Below are 27,231 nucleotides of genomic sequence, written 5' to 3' on the forward strand. Positions count from 1 at the left end.
ACTTGGCTCACTCGATGGGAGGGGTAACTTAACTCAGGCTTTGCTCTTACTTACAGGCCTCACGTCCGCCAAGTAAGGCGACCGGGCTCGGCCGCGGCTCCCAACAGTAAGTCTTGAACACATGACTTTTGGACTATTGAAGAAACAAGCTCTGCCTTATTTCTTTAGAGCCCATTTCCACAAAAGAAAGGTGAGGAAGTGGTCCTTCGCCTCCCACACTGGACTCACCAGCCAGACACTTACCTAGTGTCCTTTGTGGTGAAAACAGTTGTCTCCACAACCCTAGGCTCCAAGGTCCTGTTAAGCCAAAGGAAATGATCATGGTGCCTCTACAGTATTTTAAAACTGCTTAGCTTGCCTGCACAAATTTTCAAAGCTAAAAGGACTCTATTTAGGTTCATTGCCAATAATTAAGGGAGTGTTGATTTTTAAACATCTCGAGTCTTGAGTGAATACATAGAGGACAAAGCTTATGTTTAAGAATTTTCTCATGATTCAATTATAACAGGGGAAAATACAAAGGTAGAGTTAGGGGAAATAAAGAATGAGGATACCGCAGACACTAAAGGGGAGAAAGAAATATATAATCAGAGTGACGGCCTCTTACTGCTTCTTTACGTATCCCAAGGCCTCGCCTACCATCCTCTTTTCTCTGCCAGTCTTCTGGTCTATTGGCTCTTTCAAATGTCCGGTGGGACTCTCAGTCTCTGATCTAGAGTTTCCTATTTTCAGCTGTCATTTATTTACTGGCCATACTCACAAGCTGGACTAAGAAATAACAACCTAAACTTTTAGGCCATACTTTTATTTTGTATTCCTAGTTACAATATGGTGGCTTAACACTTGCTTGGAATTCAAATTTGCAGAGTAAATCTATATTCTGGCATTTTAGTATTTGCAATTACTCTTTTTTACACTTCTGTAGTGGTTGACTGATTGTGTCAATTTGAGAAGTTTAGGAGCTTCACTAAATCAGCTTGGCAATTCTACACCCTGTAGTGTAGAAGGACCACACTAGGCAGCTAGCTGCCTAGATGGTAGAAAGGAAAAATCAGGAAGTAGACACTTGTTTATGCTCTTTGGAGGAGCTCCATTCTATGCCTTCAGCGTGGATGTCATTTCCTGGCTTCTAGCAGTCTTTGCCTTCCACCTCAGCTCTTTCAGCCTTCCGGCATAGATCCATCAACCTCCTGATATGGACTTGCATGGGACACTGCAGTGAACTTCACACTTTTGACTGAAATCTTTAGTCAGCTATGCTGATCAACCCTGTTGTGGTCAGGGTTTACACAGCAAACAACTTAATACAGGACACATAATTTATAGGATTATTTTAGAATATTCACCCAAACTGTCAAATGCAAAAGAACTCAGGAGATCTGTCCACACTCTAGAGATCCAAAGGATTCATCTGAGGTTTCTGGATCCCATGGCAGTGTCCCGCACAAGTTCAGCTGGAGGCCTAGAACCCATGACAATGACTCATGCAAGTCTATACGAAGGATCTGCACTGGGAAGACCCACAGGTCAATGGTGGAAGCTGGAAATTCTGTGATACCAGGACAAAGGATCTGAGCCCGCAGGCCGAGGGATCTGCACTGGAGCCAGGAAGCAATGCTTAAAGTAAGGACCAGAGCTCCCTCAAAAAGAACCTCAGCCATTCTCAACAACAGTGATGTCCTGAGCTCCGCCAATGATGAGGACGTTCAAGTTCATATCAGGGAAACCAGCAAGCTTCTCCAAGAGAATCAACAGTGTACCATCTTCCCCTCCAGGACTCTTTCTATGCTGTTGGCAACAATCCTAAGATGGGCCATCTATATTCAGTGCCACACTGATTCAGATGGGTGTTACAAGTTAGCCAAAAATTAATCCACTACAGACTCTCTGTATACTTTCTCATCCAACTCTGACCATTTTAAGCCAATCTTGTAATGCCTCATACATTTATATATCTTGAATTATATTCATTTCTCTGGTAAAACATTGACTAATACAACTTCCATAAAATACTTTAATGTAAAATATGTGTGTTGGATTTTCCATGACAATGGCTTTGCCACTATATCTTCCAAACCTCTAAATCTGAGAATAAGGGAAAGCTGGATTTCCAGTGTTCAGGAAGTAGGGACCCAGATCCACTGGACAGATTAGCCTCATCTTTCTCATCATTGTACTGGCTGCATGTAGACAGAAATAATACCGGAAATTATTGTGCTTCTTTGGGTAAAATAACAATCAAAGGCTTTCCTTCCTTCATTGACTCAATAAAGATTTCAGAGGAATGTAAGACTTGATCGATGGAGGTATTTAAATGATGTAACTAACATATCAGCAACTCAGCCCACAGCACATAATTCATAAAGGCTACCTGCTTAATCACTAGCTTCTCAGTCATTGATTATAGATAACATTATTGCTGCTTTTATATGTCTCTTACACTGACATTATTGCACTTGATTCTTGTAGCATCTCATGCTGAGCTATAACAATCTTGCTATCCCACTGGATATATGAGGAATCAACTTTTAAGAAATTTACTGATTCCTCCAAGATCACACAGGAATGGAGAGATAGTACAAAGATTATGCTGAAATACAATTTTATTTTTCCAGGCTGCTAAAGGCCCTCCCATCTCTCACTGTACTCATAGTCAGAGTATAGCAGAGAGACATCTATGGGAAAGGACACTAGTTCAGTGTCAGGGAAAGAGGAGAGGGGAGGGTTCAGGAAAGGAATATGCAAGGTGACACTTGTGGGCCAAGAAAAGGTGTCATTTCAAGGGAGGGCTACAAGGGAAAGGAATACAGAGGAATAATACACACACTGTTTCTGGAATGAAGACCCAGGAAATAACTCCCAAAGGGATGTTCTATTTTTATATAATCTGCTTTCTTTTTATAATTTTGTGATTTGTCTTCCTAATGTTAATTTTTTTTCTCTTATCATTTTTAGTGCTAAACAGAAGGATGGAAAGAGATGGTGCAAGAATGGAAGGAGCAGTTTGGTGAGCACAGCTTGTACATCACTCAGAGTTTTCTCTATTTGGGGCTAGAAAATCAATTCCAGATCTCCATCAAGAAAACATATGTATGGTGATACAAGTGGGAAACTATGGAAATTTCTGGATGTTTCATCCAAACAAATATTGGGAAAAAAATAATCATTGTATGAGAGCTGAAAAGCTTCCCCAGAACAATGGGGAGTGTTACAGGCAAACATTCCAAACTATGAGAGATCGGTCATATCCTGCTCTCAGGCAGGAAAGACTGAGGACAGATGAAAATGTTCAGCTACAATGTTTGGAATGTTCCAAACAACGTCAAACAGAAAGCCAATCCTAGCTTTATTGGCACTGAAGGCTTAGTTTGTTAAGAATCCTGAGCTCTCAAACTGCAAGAAGAGGCAGAAAATAAGTATGCAGAGGATGTTAAAGGACTGGAAGTTACTCTCTGTCACAGTATCAACTTTTATTTCTCTCACAGTTTCCAGATATATTCTGAAAGGAGAAAAGACTAGGCAGATGGTGCCATTTAAAGGAAGAGGAGATTTGTTGAGCTTATGAAAGTCCTATCTAATCTCTGTAAGCTTCTTTAGAAGCCAAGAAATGCAGGAAGATGTGACATGTTTATACCAAGCATGTAAAACAAGAAGCATTGAAATTATATTCCTATAAATCACCTTAATTTCAATTAACTTCCCAGGGCCCTTTGGTTCTGACAGGTTGTTTGCCATAAATTTAAGGAAGAAGTTAACATAGAATAACCATGAAGTCAAACTTCATTCTGTCAATATGCATAGCCTTTCTACATCAACCCTAAGGTTACAAATGGGAAATGATTTAATGTACATTTTAGCCCAGATCTCTCATTCTGTATACATTGAGGCTCTGAAAGTTTAAGTGTGATGGCTCTGTCACACACACAGTGACAGTGTCATGAAGAGGATTCAGCATTGTTCATATGCAGACTGAGGCTTTTCCTGGTAACAGTGTCAACCACTTGTCTAAAGCTTAAAATATTTTCAGCCTCAGGACAGAAGTGACCCAAGCAATTCTGGTGCACATGGTGTCAATGGTTGCTCTGTTTTGAATGCCAGCTGAGAATGCATTTGAAGAGCCAACCTTTTCTCCATTCTCTCTCTATGTGGTTTAGGAAAGTGAGAACTTTCCTTTCACATCAAAGGTGCATCATCCAGGTCAGGGTTCTCACTCCCGTACGTGTGCGTTCAACTAACTGAAGATCAAAAACACTCAGAAAAAGATGCCATTTTTGCTGAACATGTGCAGACATTTTTCTTTGTCATTGTTACCTAAACAACATAGTATGACAATTATTTGAGTGTAATTTACATCATATTAAATTTCCTATGTTATCAAGGGATGATCTGAGGATGGGAGAGGGCTCAACACAAACACCACATCATTTTATGGGAGAAGCTTGAGGCCTACAGGGATGACCACACTCCTCACCACCCTTGCGTTCCATACCTTACACACAATTTTAAAACGTCAGGATCCTGTGTAAAAATGTGAATGCACTTAATGCTACTGAACACTCCACTGAAAAATGACTCAAATGGTCAATTTTGGGCTGCATTGCAACTATTTCCCAAATGGTAAGGAGCCGGGGAGTGGTGTCACTACAGGACCAGCTGCAGTTCAGTGCAGAGCCTGCCATGACCATGTCTCTAAATCTTTCCACTCCTTCCTGCCTGCAGCAGCCAGTCAAAGTAACATCTGGCATCACTTCCCACCTGCCTCCCTGTGTTCCTTCCTCAGCATGCAAGTCCACGTAAGTCTCTGCCTCGAGAATGTCCTTACCTGGACCAGCTCTTCCTCAGGGGAACTGAGCTCCTCCACCTTGAGCTCCCACCCAGAAGCTCACTCAGGAGCTGGTTTCTTCCTCCCTCCCAGCTTGCAGAGCAGGCTAAGCCGTGAATATCTTCTACTGCTTAAGAAATATTAGCCAGGTCTGATTCCTCAAATTTTCAATTTTTATTTTCCAAAAGTCAAGTCAGTTTATCAGTAGCCTAGTACTATAACATGTCCTTCTTCAACTCTGCTTTATGGATAAAACCTTTTTTTTTTTTACAAATCACCCAACCTAAAAAATGCCTTTTGATAATCCTGGCTTCTTGTCCTGTGCCAGTATACTCAGTGAAGCACATCCTATCCTCCTACATTGCCAGGCTAAAGGGAACTTTCTGTGGCCCCAGTGAGGCCAATACTATGCCACTGTGAGAAAAAATTAAAAAGGAAAAATAAAGCACCTTTAGGAATTTGCAAACAGAAGGGTGGAACAAAGATGGCGGATAGATAACAACTGGCTACAGAGGCTCCCTGAGATAATCAACTTAGAATTCAACATAACACAGAGTGGGGAGCCCCAAACAGAGGGAGATGAATTCTCTCATTCCAAGAAGAAACTAAGGTGAGAAGAACCAACCAACCGTACAGTCCCGGTGCTCTTACTGGAACGGCTAAAGGTTCAGTGTTTCTGCCACAGCAGGCAACTTACTGAGCTTTCTGAGGTTCTGCCATGACTTTCCGAGGTCTCACTGTGACTTGCCGAGCCGTCTGAGGTCCCGGCTCTTCAACTCACTGGAGAATCAGTCACACTGAGTCCGGGGGTCGGCAAGCCAAACAGAAAGCTGAGTTGGTGGGGAGCCTGCATCGACCTGTGGTGAGCGACCAGAGTGGAGCCATTCCACAGAAAGGGGTCACTGGCGGATGACATTCTGGGACCAGGCAGGACTGGCAACAATGGGCAGCAGTGACTTCAGTCAGTTGTTCACTTCCCAAATGGGATTGGTGGAGTGAGCTAGGCCTGGGTCACGTGACCTGGCTGAGACCCAATAGGTTATCCAAAATCAAGTCCCTATAGCGGTGACGCACACTAACCACACTAACCCAGTGAAGCCTCATAAGTTTGACTGACCCGGAGGGGAGGTGGCACAAAGTAATACAATGCAGGCCACAGTAGCTTGACTGATCAAGAAGGGAGGGGTCAGCATATGCTGTTCCTGTCTGCAATTCACTAGCACAAGGCAGTGGGAAGGGTCATCTAGCCAGCATGCTTCAGAAGAATTGTATCCAACAAAGAAAGAAACTGGGGCCTCTTGGAAGAAGCAAAAAAGATGGGAAGAGGAAGCAACAACAAAAAATCCCCAGGTCCCAACCCTGAGAACATTGACCCAGAACAGGTAAATACAAAGGAGAATGAGAACTGCAAACATGCAATATCAGACATGGCACCTGTGGACATAAAGAGATATATTCGGGACCTCATAGATGAGCTCAAAAGTGAAATATTTAGCCAAGTAAAGCAAGATATAAGAAGATTAATAAAAGAGATTCTAAGTACCCCTCAAGCAGACAAAGACAGAAGAAGGGAGAAACTCAAACAAAAGAGAGAACCATTTGATGAAAAATATAAAAAATATAGAATACATGAAGCAGATTTAAAGAGATTACCAAGAAATTAAAAACTCTATGGAAAGATGGCAAATCTGCTTGAAAGAAACTAAAGATAGATTATCCAAACTGGAGGGCAAATTTGAATGTGGGATTATGAAATGGAAAACCTTTTAAAAATAACAAGGAAATAAGCAGTAACAATACAAAGGCTAGAAGAGGACAAGAGGATCTATAACTTGAGAGTAAAGAATGTGAATGGAGAAGTAGGGGTACAAACAAAGGAACTACAAAGGTTATTCACAGAAATAATTAAAGAAAACTTCCCAAACATAGGAAAAGGAAATGATATGCTGATATATTAGGCATGCAGAACTCCAGCCACCTACAACCAAAACAGAGCTACACCCAGGCATATAATAAGTAAGATCCCAGAAATTCAATATAAGAACAGAATATTAAAAGCTGTTAGAGACAAGAAGCAGATAACCTATAGAGGAAGGCCCATCAGAATAATGGCAGACTTCTCGACACAAACCATCAAGTCAAGAAGAGCCTGGAGCAAAATATTCCAAGCCCTGAAAAAAAATAACCTCCATCCCAGATTGGTAAACTGTCTCTGGAAATTAATGGAGAAACAAGATGCTTCCAAGGCAAAGAGGAACTTGGGAAATTCGCAACCACCAATCCAACTCTACAGAGAATACTGCAGGGCATTCTAGAGAGGAAAAAAAAGTACTAGGATTTTATGAACAGTGGCATAGAGGCCTCAATGAATGGAGCAGAAAACAGAATGAAGAAGATAAGCAGACAATTGATGGCAAAAAAAGAGCTTAACAGAAATGAGGCAGAGAAGATTTTATTCAAAACTGATATGATTGATAGTATCAAGTCTGAGAGTATATGCAACTACATTGAAGATGACAAGACTACGATACACATTCTGGTTTGGTAACTGCTGGTTTTTGAAGTTCTATACTATATACAAATTTGTGTTTTTATTAATACTGCTATGTAGTGATATATTCAATTATACTATGTCTGATGATATAGCCAATTCTATTGGAGATATCAAGAGACAACACAGGGAACCATGGTAGAACTCTTTGTATAATGGTCTTATTTGTTTTTTTCATTTAATGTGTTTATAGGGATATGTTTTATTTTGTCTTGCTTTGTTTTGTTTCTCTCTCTAATATAAAAAGGATAGAAATACATGTTAAGACTCATGCATGTATATAATCTATAAACAGTTTAGGAGAACTGATATTATGGCACATGATGAAATGAACAGATACTTTGAAGAAAAAGAGACACTAAAATACTCAGTGCTTTGATCCTGTGACTTGAGCAACTATCTCTAAGATGATAATGTGTAATCTATTAACTGGTGATTTCTTACTGGTTTTTTTTTTTTTTTTTTTTTTTTTTTTTTTTTTTTTTTTGTAGTTCTGTATTACTTGTACCCTTACACTGTTTTGTTTTGTGTGGTTTTGTTTTTTCTCTTTTTCCTTTTAAATAAATTTTTTTAAAAAAATAAAATAAAATACCCAGTGCTAATCCTGGAGTGTCATAATATGAAACTCAGCAATAGTATTATTCTTTGTTCAGAGTGACATTAGCCTGCTTGGGTTTATTCAATCTCAGCATAATTGAAGATATGGATAACTGCATGTATGTTTAAGTGTATAGGAATGATAACCATATTTCTAAGTTTTTGTTGGATAGTTGAACAGAACTGGTTGCAATCTCACTGTTTGAATCCCTACTTTATATACTCCACTTTAGTATCTTGAATAACTATTCATAAGAGGACAATCTGTAATCATCAATTAGTGATTTCTTACTGTTTATTTTTTCTTTGAAATTATGCATTATTTCTATCCATTTTCTGTTTTGTTTAGTCTTACTTTAAATTAAATTTAAAAAAAAGACACTGCAGTACCCAGTGCTGATCACGGAGTGTCATGATATGAAATCCAGCAATACTGTTATTCTTTGTTCAGAATGATTTTAACCTGCTTTAGTTTGTTTAATCTAAACATAAATGAAGATATGGATAACTGCATGTATGTTTAAATGTATAGGATTGATGACCATGTTACTATGTTTTTGTTGGACAGTTGAACAGAACTGTTTGCAGTCTTGCTGTTTGAATTCCCACTTTACATGTTCCATTTTTGTATCTTGAACAACTATTTGTAAAATGACAATATGCAAACATCTACTAGCGATTTCTTACTGTTTATTTTTTTTCTCTGAATGTATGTATTATTTCTACCTATTTTGTTTTGTTTAGTCTTTTTTAAATAAAATTTTTAAAAAATTGGCAAACATTGTTATCTGCAAGAGACAATTGTAGTTAATGAAAGAAATTGTATTCTGACCTTGCAGAAAAACTTCTGTCTAATCATTTTGTTGTACCCTAAGAAAATAGCTTTGTTATATGTATATTATAGCAAACCTGTATAGGGGCTTACTAAATGTGTTTGTTTTATCCTTTTTCCCTAACTGATATGTTAAGGGACCTAACTGATCTGTTGAGCAACACTCTCTTCTGTAAAGAATTGTAAAAATCTCACCTAATTGATATGTTAACCATTGTTGCTCTCTATAAACTATAGAAGCTGTGCTAAAACAAGCTAACAAGGGTTGTTAATCACTGCTAGGAGCCTCTATTCTCCGCTAAAGAGCTAAGGAAAACTAGAATGGCAATTAATTTACATTTGTTTAAAGTAACCTGCTTGTGTGCAGAGAGATTTGCGTGTGAGTTTAACCCTTTACCCTGACCTTGACACATTACCGCCGTTTTCTGTTCTGTATGGCGCCTTATTGCCTCCCTCTCCCCTCACCTATCTATCTAGGCCATAAAGAATTTGGGTTTCTGGTGACCTCCCCCTGACCCGGTGATGATCTGTTGTAAAATGAGCCTGCCCCAATTTTAAGAACTGCTTAGCTTAAAACAAATTACCGGGTAATACTATGGCCCAAACCCCAATCGGTGCTTTCCTTTTGTTCTGTATATATCAAATGAGTTAGATATCAGGTCTTCATAAAACTTAAGTTCCAGCGTCTCATAACTTGTGACCCCTTCGCACTCACTAGCGAAGACAAGCTGTCCTGAGATAATTAACTGTCCACTTTCTTCTCCAAATATTGCTGCAGACGTGCCACTCTGAGATAATGTCAGTCTGCAGGATGAAAATAATTTTTAAAAAACACCAGAAACTTCTTAGATTGTCAGAGCTAAGTAGACAGCAATACAGTTTCCAGACTCGGGTCAACAAGTTTGATGGCTCTACAGGTTTCTTTATTTCTCTCCCCCCGCCCTTTCCTCCAGCCCCTTTTTAAAGTCCTCCCTGCAGCTTCTAGGGGACAGTCTCCAAATTGGCTCCCGGAGACTGGTCGCCAGGCCTAAAAATAAAGCCTTTGCCACTAAATTTTCGGTCTCTTGCCTCCTTGGATTTTATACCGGGGCTCAAGTTATAACATTTGGGGGCTCGTCCGGGATGGAAGCAAGACCCCAGACTCATTTCTAAACATTTGAAAGTAAGTGCTCTGGAGGATTTGTTTGGGCCGCGGTCAATTTGTAATTTTGAGGGGACGCCCTCAATTTGGGAGCGGGAACCACCCGAGGACAGAGTCAGTTGGTTTGTAGGACAAATTCTGTCCATTTGTGACTCTGCCCTGGGTGGGGAACAGCTCCGTTTGGAAGGGGACGCCCTTAATTTGGGAAGTGAAACCTCCTGAGGACAGAGTCAATTGGTTTTTGCCATTTGTGACTCTGCACCGGGTGAGGAACCACTCTGTTGGTTAATTTGTTAATTCCTCCAGATCCCAAAATTTGACTAATTTTTGGGCAAAGGCCATTTTTGCTGCAGCTTGTCTCGTCTTGTATGTCTGTTTGTTTGTCCATTTGTTCTAATTGTTCTCCTTTTGGTTACCCTAAATCTAACAGAACATTCTCTCCTAGGAACCCCTTCTATGAGCCCAGAATGGACAAAGGGATTTAGATATTGATGTGCAGTGTTTTTGTTCTTTAAAATTGTTTGCCTGTTTGGATTTGTTACTAACTTAGGGGCTTGTTGCCCATTTCTGTTGCAGGATCCATATGGCTTATTAGATTCAAGCTTCATAATAAGAAAAATTATTTCCTTTAGCTCACCAAACTGTGCAAAAAGCACCCTTTGTTTGTGTCTTTAATGTTGTGGCGCCTTGTTTAATATGTAAGTCTTCAACTGATTGCTTGCAACCTTGGCATGCCTTTTAAAAGGAGTATTTTTCTTTCTGGTTAAAAAGTAAATATATGTGCACATATATGTATATATTTATGGTTTTTAAGAATCATGTCAACTTTACCAAATAAAAACCAGGTCATACTGTAATTGAGCCAGTTAAAAGGTTATAGCTTTAAAAAAACCCAACATTTTAATGTGGTAAAAAGACATAAAATTAATTAAATATGTTTTAGACTACTAAAAGGTAACTTCAAGGGTTTTGTTGAGAGTTTTAATGTTGTCTGAGAAGCAAAAAAAAAAAAGATAATTGACTGGTGATAGTAAAAAGGAGGGACAAAAAAGGTGGTTTGTCTTCAAGTAAAATGTCTGCTGTGCCAAAATGTAAAAAAAGATAAAACTTAGAGGTATATTATAAGTTATAAAAAGCTTGAGATGATATAAATTTTGTCTTGGTTTATAGTACTAAAGACAACAGGTTTGACAAGAAGTAAATGTGTTCAAAGTTTGACAGTATTGGATCAGTTTTGATAGATTTATTTAAAAGATTCTAAACCTTTGCTGCAAAGTGTTTCCATTAATATGAGATTATAGATGATAATAGAGATAAGATATAAGTTTTCACATGTGCTGTGGACCTCTGGGAGATTATATGGCACAATTTTGTTACCTATGAAAAAGCTTCTTTTTGTTAAGTATGTAATTTCAGTAAAATGATGGCCTGCCAGGTGGCACCCTGGGACAAAAGGTGGTGTGCCATCCAGATAAAGCCTGCTCTCTGATATGGAATGCCAAAACCATGTTGTCCTTTTGTCCCAAGCCGATTGGACATCCAGAGGTAAGGGGGTTTCCCTAGTATCGCCAGTTGGTCTCTTTGCAACTCAGTCGGCCCCACATGTTAAAAAAAAGATTACAAAGGTTTGAGAGTTTAAAAAAAAAAATGCCCCTCAGCCAGTTGATAGAGATAGCACAAAAGGTCTTTTAAAACTAAAAAAATTACCGTCTACTGGGAAATTTGTCCAGCGTACCTGAGTCCTCACAACTGACTTAGAGTTAAAACTGTTGGGCAAATGGAATCAGGAGATTCCAGAAGTCTGGGCAGAAGACAATCCTCCAGGGCTAGCAGTCAGCCAAGTCCCCCTTCTGATGGAGCTCTTACCCCAAGCATGCCCCTTCTGCTTGTGACAATGCCCGATAAGCCTGCAGGCCCGGAAAGGGATTTAAAGTCCACATGCAGAGGCTAAGAGACAATGATATTCTCATTCCTTGTGTCTCTCCCTGGAACATGCCCTTGCTTCTAGTCACTGAAGCCAGGGACAAATAACTATCGCTCTGTACAGGATCTCGGAGAGTTAATACATGAGTTCTGAGTCTATACCCAACAGTGCCAAATCCTGAGAACACCTGGTACTCTGTTCTGAACCTAAAAGATGCTTTCTTCACTTTGCCACTTACTCTGGTGAGTCAACTCCTTTTTGCCTTTGAATGGACTGACCCAGATACGGGGGTAAAAAAAACAGCTGACCCGGACACATTTACCTCAGGGTTACAAGAACTCTCCCACTCTTTTTGATGAGACATTAACAAGAGATCTTTTAAAATTAAAAAAAAAAACCACCCTGAGATAGTGCTCCTCCAGCACATAGATGACTTGTTAATAGCCTCGACCCCCACAAAAGCTTGTAAGCTTGTCAAGAGACAACTGAAAAACTGTTAAAGACTTTGGGGCAATTAGGCTATAAAGTCTCAACTAAAAGGGCACAATTGCGCTGTCAGGCTGTGACTCATCTGGACTACAAATTGCAAAAAAAAAAAAAAAAAAAAAAAAAAGGAGGATTTTGTCCAAAAAAAGTGTCCAGACTATATTGCAGATCCCATTCCCAGAAACTAAGAAACAGGTGCGCAAATTTCTGGGAGCTGTCAGATACTCCAGGCTGTAGATTCTAAATTTTACTGAAACAGCTCACCCCCTGTAGGGCTCCCTTAAGGAAAAAACTCACTAAACTGGACTGATAAATATAAACTGGACCTTGCGGCAGCTCAAGTGGGCCTTGACAGAGGCCCCAGCCCTGGGACTCCCTGATGTTACCAAGCCATTCACCTTGTTCGTAGATGAACTCAGGGGCATTGCCAAAAGAGTCCTAACCCAGGACATTGGCTCTTGAAAGAGGCCTATAGCCTATCTTTCCAAAAGGCTCAATCCAGTATCAAGAGGGTGGCCTCCATGCCTAAAATTCTGGCCGCTGTGGCAATGCTACTTAAAAGAGGCAAAAAAAAAAAAAAAAAAAAAAAAAAACCTCACTTTTGGACAGAAGATTTCTGTAGTGACCTCCCACAGTTTAGAGACTCTTATCAAAACCCCTCCTAAAAATGTGAGTGCTAAAATCTCACACTATTAGGCCCTGCTCCTAGACCCAGAATTGATAGTTTTCAAGACTTCTTCAGTTTTAAACCCAGCCACCCTTATGCCTGACAACGACCTGAGAAATTTCACAGATGGAAGCAGCTTCATCCAGAACGGCAGAGGCAGATGAGTGGCTGGGGCAGCAGTGACCACCAAAAGGAGGTACTCTGGGTTAAGCGGTTAGAGCCTGACATCTCTGTCCAAAAGGTGGAGCTCATTGCTTTGACTGAGGTACTAAAACTAGCCACGAAAAAGAGGGTAAACATCTATACAGATAGTAGATATGCTTTTGCTACTATACATGTACATGGAGCAATCTATTAAGAGCGAGGTCTCTTAACCTCGGCCAGGGCAAAGATTTAAAAAAGGGGGGGTGGCTCCACAGATCCTAGATTTGCTGGCAACAGTCTGGCTGTCGGCAGATTGCTGCTATTCACCTGAGGAAACAATTTGGCAGATCAGGCCTCTCAAAGAGTAGCAATCACATCAGAGGGGCCAGCCGAGAAAGTAACTGCTCTGATGCGAGTCCCCCCGACCTTGTCAAAACCAGTCTACACAAAGAAAGACTGCACTGGTTGTTGTGAGCCATCTAACAGATTCCAGTCCCTGTGACTAAAAGACAAGTGCAAAATTTCTAGGAGCCACAGGACTGATCCAGAGTTTGGGACCCTGGCAGAGGTCTGTTGTCTACCTTTCCAAGACACTTGATTCTGTAACAACCAGATGACCACCCTGTCTGTGGTGATTTCCTCAGTGGCCCCCTCATAAAGGAAGCTTAAAAATTGACTTTTAGACACAAACTCTTGTTTCTTCCTGTTCCCTGGAGACTCTCATCAAGGCCCCATCAGACTGCGGATGTCTAATTCCTGAGCCATACATTATCAGGCACTATTTCTGGAAACAGCGGCTTCAAACTCTGGCTACTTTGCTGCCTGAGGATGACCCCTCGTTGCCTCACTACAATTGTACTGAGGTCATTGATCACCTCACGGGACTTCGACCTTATCTAGTGGATAAGCCATTATCTAGAGTTCCATCCTACTTCTCTGATGGAAGCAGCTATGTCTATCAAGGTAAGCGGGTCTTGGGAGCTGCCGTTACACAAAATCTTAGGTTCTATGGGAACAAATCTTAGAGCCAGAGACATCAGCATAGTGGGCTAAACCCATTGCCCACACTGAGGCCTCAAGTTGTCTTTATCAAAAATGGGGTTTATTGTCTTCTGGAGTCAAAGGATTAAATTGCTCCCCAAATTTGGACTTGTTGGCTGCCATTTAGATGCCAAAGAGAATGGCTACTATCCGCTGTATAAGCCATTGGGCAAAAGATGATCTTGTTATAAAAAAAAAATAATTTGACAAATGCCACCTTCCAAAAGATAGCCAAAAAGCCCCAAAATCAGTGGGGATTGAGATAAGCTTGACATTACTGCTGATCCCACCTATTTTCTTTGTCAGAGCCCATTTACACTTAAAAGGACCAACATCTGGCAGCTCAACTTCCAAGAGATTCCCGGGGGCTAATATCAAGCTAGCCCAGTCTGTGAGCTTCAGATGCCCTCAGTGCCAATTGGTAAATCTAAAAGTACTGCAACAAATAAAAACCACTGGTTATCGTGAGACTATGCCTAAAAACACTAAAAAATAGATTTTACAAAAATAAAAAGCCTAAAACTTCAAGGATATAAATGTTATAATGGTTGATACTTTCATTAGATGAGTAAAAGCGTTTTCTACTTAGTCTGAGTCAGCTCTGATAACAGTTTCCCTGATTTGGTCTCCCTTTTTATCCATGGGGTCCGACAATGGCCTGGCTTTTATAGCCTAATAACTCAAATTAACCTAAGCTTTGCAGATCAATTAAAAACTCGATTGGGCTTACCAGCCTCAGAGTTCAGGAGAGATAAAAAGATAAGTTAGATTTTAAAGACTATAATTACTAATGGCCTTAAAAACTGGCGAAAACTGGGTAAGTCTCTTTTCCTTCTGCCCCTTTGTGTGCGTGATGCATCCCCTATGTTGCAGATATTTCCTCTTTTGAGGTTTTATATAAGAGATCTTCCTCTTATCATTAAAGGTTTCTAAAAATTAGCTGATTTAACTATTCAAGATCTTATTAAGTCTCCCCCAGACTCTTTAGCCAGCTCTGACTTCCATCCACTGGTTATTTCGCTGCTGCCCACTGCGAGCTAAAGAGCCTAGGCACCTGGACAAGCGACCTCACCATAAATCACTTGAGCTGCAATAGACTGTCAAAATAGCTAAAAGCCTGCCTAGATTCAACGTTCCCACTGCAGACAGGTCCCAGCTTCAAAAGACCATTAGCCTGCGGATAAATAAACTGTCATTTCTTCCAAGGACACTTTAAAGCTTAAGATTGTCTAATATAACTGATAATTTTGTGTTCTCCTCTTTTGTAGAGACCCCTAAGATGCCTCTGTCTGACTTAAAAATTGTTACTTGCATGATAAAACAGAGTAAATTTAAATGTTGGTTTTCTTTCTCCTTTTGGTTAACAGCTTTAATGACAGCTACAAGACCTTTGTTAATCCTCCTACTGGGCCTTGTGTTGTAAACAAGTTGATAAACTATGTCAAAGTTCTTAAAAACTTATAATTTTAAAGACACATACAAGGTTATAAACAGATGCTAAAGAGTCAATGATTTGACACACTGACTAAAATCAGTGGGGAATGTTGTACCCTAAGAAAATAGCTTTGTTATATGTATATTATAGCAAACCTGTATAGGGGCTTACTAAATGTGTTTGTTTTATCCTTTTTCCCTAACTGATATGTTAAGGGACCTAACTGATCTGTTGAGCAACACTCTCCTCTGTAAAGAATTGCAAAAATCTCACCTAATTGATATGTTAACCATTGTTGCTCTCTACAAACTACAGAAGCTGTGCTAAAACAAGCTAACAAGGGTTGTTAATCACTGCTAGGAGCCTCTATTCTCCGCTAAAGAGCTAAGGAAAACTAGAATGGCAATTAATTTACATTTGTTTAAAGTAACCTGCTTGTGTGCAGAGAGATTTGCGTGTGAGTTTAACCCTTTACCCTGACCTTGACACATTACCGCCGTTTTCTGTTCTGTATGGCGCCTTATTGCCTCCCTCTCCCCTCACCTATCTATCTAGGCCATAAAGAATTTGGGTTTCTGGTGACCTCCCCCTGACCCGGTGATGATCTGTTGTAAAATGAGCCTGCCCCAATTTTAAGAACTGCTTAGCTTAAAACAAATTACCGGGTAATACTATGGCCCAAACCCCAATCGGTGCTTTCCTTTTGTTCTGTATATATCAAATGAGTTAGATATCAGGTCTTCATAAAACTTAAGTTCCAGCGTCTCATAACTTGTGACCCCTTCGCACTCACTAGCGAAGACAAGCTGTCCTGAGATAATTAACTGTCCACTTTCTTCTCCAAATATTGCTGCAGACGTGCCACTCTGAGATAATGTCAGTCTGCAGGATGAAAATAATTTTTAAAAAACACCAGAAACTCCTTAGATTGTCAGAGCTAAGTAGACAGCAATACAGTTTCCAGACTCGGGTCAACAAGTTTGATGGCTCTACAGGTTTCTTTATTTCTCTCCCCCCGCCCTTTCCTCCAGCCCCTTTTTAAAGTCCTCCCTGCAGCTTCTAGGGGACAGTCTCCAAATTGGCTCCCGGAGACTGGTCGCCAGGCCTAAAAATAAAGCCTTTGCCACTAAATTTTCGGTCTCTTGCCTCCTTGGATTTTATACCGGGGCTCAAGTTATAACACATTTTACCTTCAAGGACTAAAGCTTTCTATTTAAAATTTGAGTACTTAAATTGTCAAGTTCCATTTTTATGCAAAGGCACTCCTTTCTTCAAAAGTATATATGCCTTCCTCTAACTGGAGCATATAATAATGAAAACTTATAGATGGGATGAATGAAAAATAGTCTTTTCTTCGTATATCTCTCTGCTCCCAACTTATACTTTACCTTCTTCCCTTAAATGGCTCAACTGCCTTCTCCCTCCCTAGGGTCGAATCTGAGGTGATGGTAAGGTTGGGTGGAAGTGAAGGGGGAAGAATGGTGGCCTCAGTGTCCTTCTTGGACTGCACTGCAGTGGTCTGTTCTTATGGACTCTTGCTTCCTTTTGACATTACAACTGGATCTTCAGAGACTTCCACAGTTGGGATTTGCATACTATCTGTAACCTCAGTCAAATGAACATTTCTTTAGTATGCCCTGAAAGTTATTCCTGGGCTGGGGATATAGCTCAGTGGCACAGTGCCTGCCTAGCAAGCACTAGGTGCTGAGTTTGAATCCCAGCACACACACAAAAAAATTATTCTTTCCACATCCACAAAAGATCTGTAACTCAATCTCTGTATAGGACAGAGTGCAGGATGATGGCCTTGACAGCTCCCTTATATGTGTTCCCATGCATAGGCTGTCATAGGCTGATTTGTGCTTCCTCAAAATTCATATTTAAAGGAGAGAAAACATTGCCAGAAGTGATTGAGATAAAATGAGGTTGTGGGCTGCGGATTTAGCTTAGTGGCATAAGTGCCTGCCTTGCAAACGCACAGTCGTGAATTCGATCCCCAGTACCAATTAAAAAAAATTAAAACGAGGTTGTATAGGTCTTCACTCACTGTGCCCGCTTGCTGTGTAAGAAGAGAGTAGGACACGGAACCCTGTGCACACAGAAGGAAGGAAGACCACACCACGGCAAGGACGTGGCCATCTGCAAGCCCGGGAGGGGTTGTGAGAAACTCAGCCTGCGGGCACCTGCTCATTGACTTCCAGCTCCAGAACCCTGAGGAAATAAACTTCCACTGATCCTGCTCCCCAGGCCTAGTATTTGTGTCAGGATTAACCTGGAAATAGATTAACTGGCAAAAGATGCACGCGTGCACCGGCCCCACTCTCACACCTCGGGTGTCAGCACTAACGCAGCAGCCACCCTCCTGCACTTTACCCGGGGGAGCTGCTCAGCTTTTCTCTCAGCCTGGATTTCAGGGGAGAGAATCAGGTGTGGTCACTGTAGAGGGTGGGTGTCAGGTTGTCAGCGTGATGCTCTTCAGTCTTCCCACTGGTCCAAACTTCTCAAGAATAGTTTTCTCCAAAGAAATCCTTCTAATTTCTCCTTAACAACACCCAACCTAAGTTTTCTGATGAAGGTAAGAGGTTCCATCCCTGTATCATTTGCTTTTAGTTACATCTCAAATTCCACATGTGGTTTAACACCTTCTTTGTAAGGCAATAAATATCAAACCTCAGGGTTTCAGCTAAAACTCTAAGTAACCTCCCATGCCTAATAGCACCTACATCCCTACCTCCCTATATATCAGGTATCAAACCTCAGAGCCAGCATTTTCATTGCCTGCTTCCTTATTTCTACGTTTCAAATCAAATGAATCAAATGCTTGGTAGGGGATCCTTTCAAAGTGCTTCATCACAAATTAATTTAGATTCATTGTTCTGGCCACAGGAGTTAAGGAGCTGGCTGTGGCAGTGTGGGCGAGAGATGTCATTGGGTAAGGGATCAGACCGAGCCCAAGGTCCAGGAGTCACCATGCACATAGGAGTTTGTTTAGTGGGCTGACTGGAGGTTGAGGACTCTGATGTAGCACAATTGATCTCAGCCAAAGGCTTCAAGCTTTGAATTCTGAAGAAGGCGCACATGAGTGATTTATTAGACTGTTGTTGCTTCACAAAAATCTTGCCAGACTTGATTTTCCAATGCTATTTTCACTGCAATAACTTTTATATCCAAATTTTTGATTTTCCATTCCTATGGTCTACTTACCTAAGCAGCCTCTTCATGAATCTCAGTGGAGAGCCGCCATATTTAGATAAGCATATAGTTTAAACTTGCAAGTTGGCAAACAATTTCATGGAGTTTACTCACCTCTCAAGCCTTCCTTGATCCTTCAGATCTACCTTAAGAAGATCTCTTTTATATGCTGGCTTGAATGGCTTTAACTACTATCCTGAGCAAGACAAGGTGAAGGTTGCATTATTTCATACTTTTACATTGGACATGCTGTCACACATCTTAAGTGTTTACAATAGGCCAAAGATTTTTAAAATCACTTATTTTGCATTACCTCTTTTATTATTTTCACCACACTTTGCAGTACATACTATTTTTATTCCCATGAGAAATGGTTTAGAGGTTTAGTTACATTATATAAAGTCACATCTGTGTCCAAATTCCAGTCTCCTAAGGAAGACACTACACAATCTTTCTTTTATACCTCTTCTTCTCCTGTGGTTTTGATCTCATGAATATTTTCCTGCTCTCTCTAAATTAGTCAGTATAGACATTATCACAGCACAGTCACAGGTAAATCACTAAATTCTAGTGGCTCAGCGCAGAGAAAGTTTATTACTGTGATACAAAATTTCATATGGGCTTGTCAGCCTTTCCAGTCTTACAGTGATGCCATCTGGAATGGGTGGCCTTCAAGGTAGGCACTGCAAAGGGAGAAATGAGGGGGCAGGGGGACACTGACAGACAGGTTTTATCATCTTAGAAAAATGCGTGATATATCCAGTCTGGCTTACAGAATCTTAAGACACCTTTTTATCTTTATGACTCTTGCCACCATCACAAGATAATAATGAATCATATTTCAAAGCAAATTGAAGGAGTACATTTTTCTAAATATTATATAAACACAGTCGTTTTCTAAATAATATTTTTCAATCTTTCCATCACTATGGCAACAACATCCCACAAGATACAGATAAAACTATCAGAAGAGAAATCTTTCGGTGATTCTATATTGGGGTTCTATGGATGTTCACTTTTTATAGTGAGTACTTCAATTCTTGTGATGTATAACATCTAAAATCAGCTGAAGCTATTTGTTTCTGTGATTTCAATGCAAAATATAACACAGAAATCTGTGAGTAACCATTTTACTAACATATCAAAATAAAAAGATTTCATAAATCCTCCAAAGAAATTTGGAAAGGATTCAGAAACTTAGAAACCTGTATCAATCTTACTAGGGTATAATCACAAGAATGCTCTAAAAATTTCAAGGATATATATATATTTTCAAATTACCTTATCTTTCTGTAAGAAAATAATACAGGATATTGAGAAACTGCCTTACCAGAGTATAAGTGAGAGGAGAAGAAAAGACACTACTGTGAAAACTGGCTGCCCATATTAATGATGACATTTCTATGGGATGCTTAAACCCCTACCTCTTAAAGTGTTTTCCGATAGTAAATGACAGCTATGCTTAGAGACCCATAGACATGTCATCAGGTAGTACACATGTGTGTAGGGTGGGGTGCATTCTGTACAATTTGCATTTCTTCTAACAACACAAGGAAATAAAGAAAGTTATTCCTTTAAGGGCACAAGCCAAGTAAGTTGAGAACCCTGGTTGAAATGACTTCAAATAATATCTAGGAATTACTCTCACAAAAGAAGTGAAAGACCTGTGCAGGGAAAATTATAATACACTGAAAATGAAATTGTAGATGATCTCAGAAAATGGAAAAACATCCCTTGCTCATGGATAGAAAGAATAAATATTGTGAAAATGGCCATTCTCCCAAAACTTTTATACAGATTCAATGCAATCCCGATAAAAATACCATCAACATACCTCATAGAACTCGAGAAATCACTCCTAAAATTCATCTGGAGTGAGAAGAGACCTAGAATAGCAAGGACAGTTCTAAGTAGCAAAGGCAAGGCAGGAGGTATCACAATCCCTGACTTGAAATTATACTACAAAGCAACCGTAGTAAAATCAACATGGTACTGGAACCAAAACAGAGCTGAAGATCAGTGGAATAGATTAGAAGATACAACCACAACTGCAAACACACTCAACTACCTTGTCTTCCATAAAGGGACCAAACACGTTCACTGGGAGAACGACAGTCTCTTTAATAAATGGTGCTGGAAAAACTGGCTCTTCACATGTCAAAAACTAAAACTAGACCCATGCCTATCACCATGTACTAAAAAAAAATCTAAATGGATCAAAGATCTAAATACTAAAACAGAAACACTAAATCTATTGGAAGACAAATTGGGTAAAAACCTTGCAGACATAGGAGTAGGTAGAGAATTCATGAATAGGACTCAAACCGCATGGGAAATACTTCCCAGAGTCAGTAACTGGGATCACCTCTTATTAAAAAGTTTCTGCGAGTCTAAAGAAATCTCCAACATAGTGAAAAGAAAACCCACAAACTGTGAAAAAATCTTAGTGAACTGCCCCTCAGACAAAAGACTTCTGTCTAAAACATATAAAGAATTTTAAAAAATCAGACCCCAAAAATTAAGAGACCCAATCCAAAAGTGGGCATCTGAGATGAATAAACAATTCTCAGATGAAGAAATACAAATGACAAATAAATATATGAAAAACTGTTCATCATCATTAGTCATTAGACAAATGCAAATTAAAACCACACTGAGATTTCATCTGACTCCTGAAAGAATGCCCAAGATCAAGAAAACCAACAACAACAAATGCTGGAGAGGCTGTGGGGAAAAAGGAACTCTCCTGCACTGTTGGTGAAAGTGTAGACTAGTGCAACCATTGTGGAGGTCAGTCTGGAGATTTCTCAGAAAACTGGGACTTGAAGCCCCATTTGACCCAGCTATACCACTTCTAGGCATATTCCCAGAAGAACTGAAAGCATCATACCACAGTGATATATGTGCCATGTTTATAGCAGCACAATTTGTAATAGCCAGATCTTGGAAACAACCTAAGTGTCCATCAACTGAAGAATGAATAAAAAAGTTGTGGTATTTTTATACAATGGAGTACTACTCAGCTATAAAGAATGATCACACTGAGACATTTATAAATACATGGACGCAGCTTAAGACCATACTCATAAGTGCAATAAATCAAACTCACATGTACAAATACCGAATAGTTTCCCTAGTGTAAGAAATGATAAGAATACATAAAAGTATGTGGTAAACATGATTCCCAATCATATTGGTTTGAAGCCATATAATGTTTTCACTCATTAATTGCAGTGATTTTAATCAGGATTGTTTGATTTTAGTATCTATGATAGTACAAATAGCTATTTTGAAGAAAACAACACAACATAAAAGCTAGTGCTGATTTAATATCATCTTGTTTTGAAGTCCCATCAAGCTGTGGTACATCTGTTTCCACTGGTTTTAACATGTTGTATCTTACTATATTTCACTATATGCTATAGTATAAACAAAATTCTTTATAGGCAAAGAGATAATATAGAAACCGTTGTTCGTTTTCTATTAGCTGGTTCTAAATACCCTGTAATTCTTGCATTCTCTTGAATGGCTTCACACTGTCTAGATATACTTGATGTTATAGCATACGAAGTTACACTCAAATAATTCAAGGAAAGAGGCACTATGGCGACTACTATTATGTTAGATTATCTGGTGAAGAAACACAATGATGCTTGAATTGTTCGGTTCTGACCTGCGTTGTTCTGTTACAATGTCCTTTCATATCTCAATCTCCCTCCTTTTTAAAAGTAAATCTATTTTCTCTCATTTTTTTAATTAAAGGAAAACTAAATTAAAAAATAGCGGGACATATTATAGTAACTTTCTTGGTTTTCCTATTAACCTGATTTGAACCCCACTATTGCTCTCCCCGTCTTGTTCTGTCTGATTATTCTATATTCTATTTTGTTTGATAGTATCAAGTTTGAGGGTATAGGCAACCACTTTGAAGGCAGTAAGATATACTATGATGCCCATTATGGTTTGACTATTATCCTTTTTTTAAGTCCTGTAAGGTCTCCAGTGTAGGTTTTATTTGTCTTGTTCTATACTGTTTTGATCAATTCTATTATACCTGATGATACAGGCAACTCAATTTAAAAATAGCAAGAGGCACAATGGTAACCACTTTTGATCACCTGGTATTCTATTTTTGCATCATGTACTATGCCCACCCTTCTGTTCCAACTGACTCTGTTTTGCTTAGTCATGTTTGGTTTTATTCTCTGCAAAAAAAAAAAAAAGTAATAAGAACTTTGGGAGTAATAAAACCCAAAAAGTCTAATTGTTATTGTAAAAAAGAGAGGAAAGGAAGGTAGACTAAGGGGATATAATCGCAGGTATGTTCGAGTGTGTAGGATGGAAAACCATATTACTGAGCTTTTGTTGGATCACTGAACAGAACTGTCTCCAGTTTCACTGTATGAATGTCCACTTTACATGCTTTAATTTTGTAATTTGGACAACTGCTTCTGGGAAGATAATATGTAACCTATTGATTGGTGATTTCTTACTGTATATTTTTTTCTTGAAATTCTGTATTACTTGTACCCTTCTACTGCTTTTTTTTATGTCTTTTCTTTTTTTCTCTTTAAATAAAAAAAAAAATGATTCAAATGGAACTGGGTTCCAAAGATTGTACTTAAGAACTCCTGAAGTACCTCTCACAACACACACACACACACACACACACACACACACACACACACTCACACCTGGCTGTGCTCCATCTGGATCAGCCAGCATAGCATTAAATGAGGCAAAGAATGAAAGAGCAGGAGTTTGGAGGCTTCAGAGCCCTGGACGGGAGCAGCCGGCTTACTAAGGATGACGCAGTGGATTCCCCTGCCCTTGTGTTTTCGTTCCACCAGCTAATTCATCCCTTTGTTCACCCATGGTTTGTTTACTCATTCATGTACTAACTCCACTTTCTTCTCATTATTTGCCCCACATCTGATTGTTCTTTTTGTTGTCTCCTCCTTAGTCAAATCTCCACTCAGACTGCTGAAACTGCGTCGTTCCCAGGCCTCTGAGTAATGCGGACTCCAGACCCACAGCACCACGCCCAATGTTCCAGTCGCTGAGACCACAGTGAGTTTTGAAACAGGGCAATGGGATAAAACCAGCTAGAATAAAACACTGGAACCCATTTCTGCAGTAAGAGACCGGTTTTATTTCAATTGAAAAGTTAAAGATGGGAAACTAGGCTTGAGTTAAAATCCTGGTGCTACCAGTTCTCATTGTGTGACCCTGTTCATGTTTAGACCAAGGTTGTCACATGTGATGTGAGGGTAAAGATTGTACCCAACCCCGTGGTTAAAATGGCCCTACAGTCTCCTGTAAAAACACATAGAAGACGTGGGGAAGCTCACGCCATTCCCACCAAATATGCTGGGGACAGAGCAAAGGAGAAAATGAAGACATTCCAGGGTCTTACTGAGCCTGTAAGGGATAAGAACCAGAAGGAAACACAAAGTAGTTAAGTAGTTAAGCGTAGCTGTAGAGGGATTGGATTACTCTTGAAATGCAGGGGGAAATGTTCTTTTCCTTCTATCCAGTTTAGGTTCATTAAATGAAACCCTTGTAACCACAGACAGATTAACAAGAGAAAAGCCTCTAACTGTGTGTAAGTTTCCCCTGCCAGGGAAGCCTTCATTGGGAAAAGACCAAGAAACTCAGTTAAACCTGAGGGGTCTTATGGCAGGTTTGATAATAAAGGGAGAGCTATGGGGAAATGTGATTGGGGTGGTAGGATCTGAGTATAATAAACAGGGGTGGGGTTAGCTGGGCCTATACTTTCACAGCCTTCTTGATGCCCCTTATCATAAAGTTACAGATGTCCCTGTCCTCCAGGGAGAAGAGCATCTCTCCTGTGAGTGTCTCATGACCTAAGAGACAAAACTCAGTGTTACCTTCTGAAAGATGTCATTGCCCAGATTCCTTCAGTGTAAAACATTGGACCGACCTACCTGCCAGATTTTGAAAGAATGTGAAACAGTGTAGTTGATAATGCATCTTCACCCTGGGGGTACACCTTCAAACATTTTGGAAAGTCAGGTCTCTGCAGGTATCCCCAAAACTACCAGGTTCCAAGACAGAGAGTTTTCAAGCCTCTACCATAAAATAAAAGATGGAATTTGTCCTTCCTGTTCTCTTTTTTTCCTGTATGAATAAGACCTACCACAGCTTTGAATTTATCTGGATGGGTGTATTTTATTGTATGAATTTCTCACCAATCTTGCTCTTTCATCTAAATTGGCAAGTTTGCAAAAGATACTTTCATTGCAGAAGAGGCTTGAAGTCTTGAAGACTTCCTGCCCCTCCTTTCCAGACATGTGGTAACCAATCTAAACTAGGATATTCTTAAGATCATCTTTTTAAGCTACTGGAGAAAATGGCTTTCCCAGTTTTGCCATCATTGGGTCATGACAGTCAACTTGGGCTCTTGCCCTCAAGGGATCCACTGGCGCTGGAAAAAGCCCATGCATCTATTATAACATCATTGTCCCGGGTAAAAACAGATACTTGGCAATCATTCTCATGGGGTCCTCGATGCCCTGCCAACCCTGACTGGTAGCTACATGTGCAGCCTTCTATACTAAAAATAAAATGCCCCCTAATCCCTTCCCTCACTTATTCCTGTATCAAAGCACTGTGACAAAAGTTTTTAGCTTTCAAGGGAGCTTCAGTGAGTCCTGAGGCCCCAGGTTCCTGTACTGCCTGGGCTCACATTCTTCCCTAATCTTTATAAAGCAACCCATGCCGATGCCACTGCCTCCTACCCATGCTTGGCCTCCCATAGCCATTGCACCAACAGTCTGATTAGTTTGAGTCCTACTCAAGAGACAGCTCAGCCCATGTAGACCCAGGTGATAGGGAGGTTAATTTTCCATTTTGTGTGATTGTTGTTTCAGTTGAAGTTTGATGTACTGCTTTCTAAAGTTTATTACTCTTACACTCAGCCAGAGAGCAGCTTACCCATATGAAGTCGTGGTCTCCTTTTCAATGCTCTGGTTCTGATTTGCAGCAACTGCCTCATAAGGTTCTCTGGACAAAGCAGGGCAGGAGTGATGTGAATCTGCAACCATCTGAGCTTGTTCTTGTTTGCTAGGGGTACAGTAAAAAAGTACCACAGGCAAGAGGCAACTCAAACAGAAATGTACTGTCCCACAATTCTAGAGGCTGGAAATCCAAGATCAAAGAGTTGGTGAGATTGGTTCCCTTGGGGCTGTGGAGGAGAGTCTATCCTAGCCCCTTCGCCTGGCTTCTGGCAGTGTACTGGCAAATTTTGTTCTCTTTGACATGTAGGTACAGTGCCCTGCTCTGTTTAAGGTAAGGACTCACTGAATCAGGATTAAACCCAATGAGTTCACCTTCACTCATTACATCTGCAGGGAGCTTAGTTACCATTACGGTCACATTCTGAAATACTGGGGATTAGGATCTCAGCCTATGCATTTGAGAGCAAACACAACTCAACTCACAAGAGATGGGTAAATTGGGGCTGGAGATTTAGCTCAGTGGCATAAGCGCCTGCCTTGCAAACAGGCAGTTGTGAGTTCGATCCCCGGTCCTGATAAAAAAATAAAAAAATTAAAAAAAAGGAGGTGGGTAAATCGATTATTACAGTTCTGTAACTGTAACACGGAGCAATAAATTCTGTGAACAGAGGAGGGCGTCTTACCTCAGGCTTGACACAGTGAAAAGAGACATAAGGGAAGACAAGACAGCGAAAGTGACCTTCATGCTCTGCCTGGTCCACACCACTTCCCTAAACTCTAGCCTGCTTTTCAGTTTCTCCATAAAGCTAATCAGCATCTCTAACTACCAACACCTAATATAATCATTTTCATCTACACCTCTAAACATACGTGGCTACAAGAGACCTCATGTTTTCCTTTATCTTTATGCCTCAGATTTCTAATAGAATGTCTGGTTCTTATCTCCCTCTAAATTATTTTCAGATTCTAACTACTTCTTACAACCTACTAATGATGGCTCATTTAAAAAAAATTTTTTTTGACTTAATGACAGCATAAAACAATATGCCTTAAGTAGAAACTCTACTTGCAATTTTAAATTTTGACCCTTTTCTGAGTGAGCTCCTGGTATGAGCAGTGGTATGAGCAGTAAGCGGCAGCTCCCTGTCGGTCACATCCTCTCAAGAGGAAGCTACACATGCCCTGTGGTGTACTAGGAGGCTAAGCCGTGACACTGAATAGGTCAAATGCATTGAATGCGTTTTTCCACTTTGATGCCTTGATCAGGGTGCACCACCAGTGTAAATAGAAGAGCATCTGTATGCTCTCTTGTTCTCATCCCTGCACAGCGTGACCATAAAAGCTCCTGACTATAATTCCTGCTTTTCCCTCCTCCCCACTCCAAGCAATCTTCAAGTCAGCAAGCAAAGTGATCTCATT

Source organism: Cavia porcellus, unplaced genomic scaffold (genome assembly GCF_034190915.1).
Source record: "Cavia porcellus strain 051 isolate PalLab524CR breed Dunkin Hartley unplaced genomic scaffold, mCavPor4.1 scaffold_1, whole genome shotgun sequence".
In the NCBI taxonomy this organism is placed as follows: domain Eukaryota; kingdom Metazoa; phylum Chordata; class Mammalia; order Rodentia; family Caviidae; genus Cavia; species Cavia porcellus.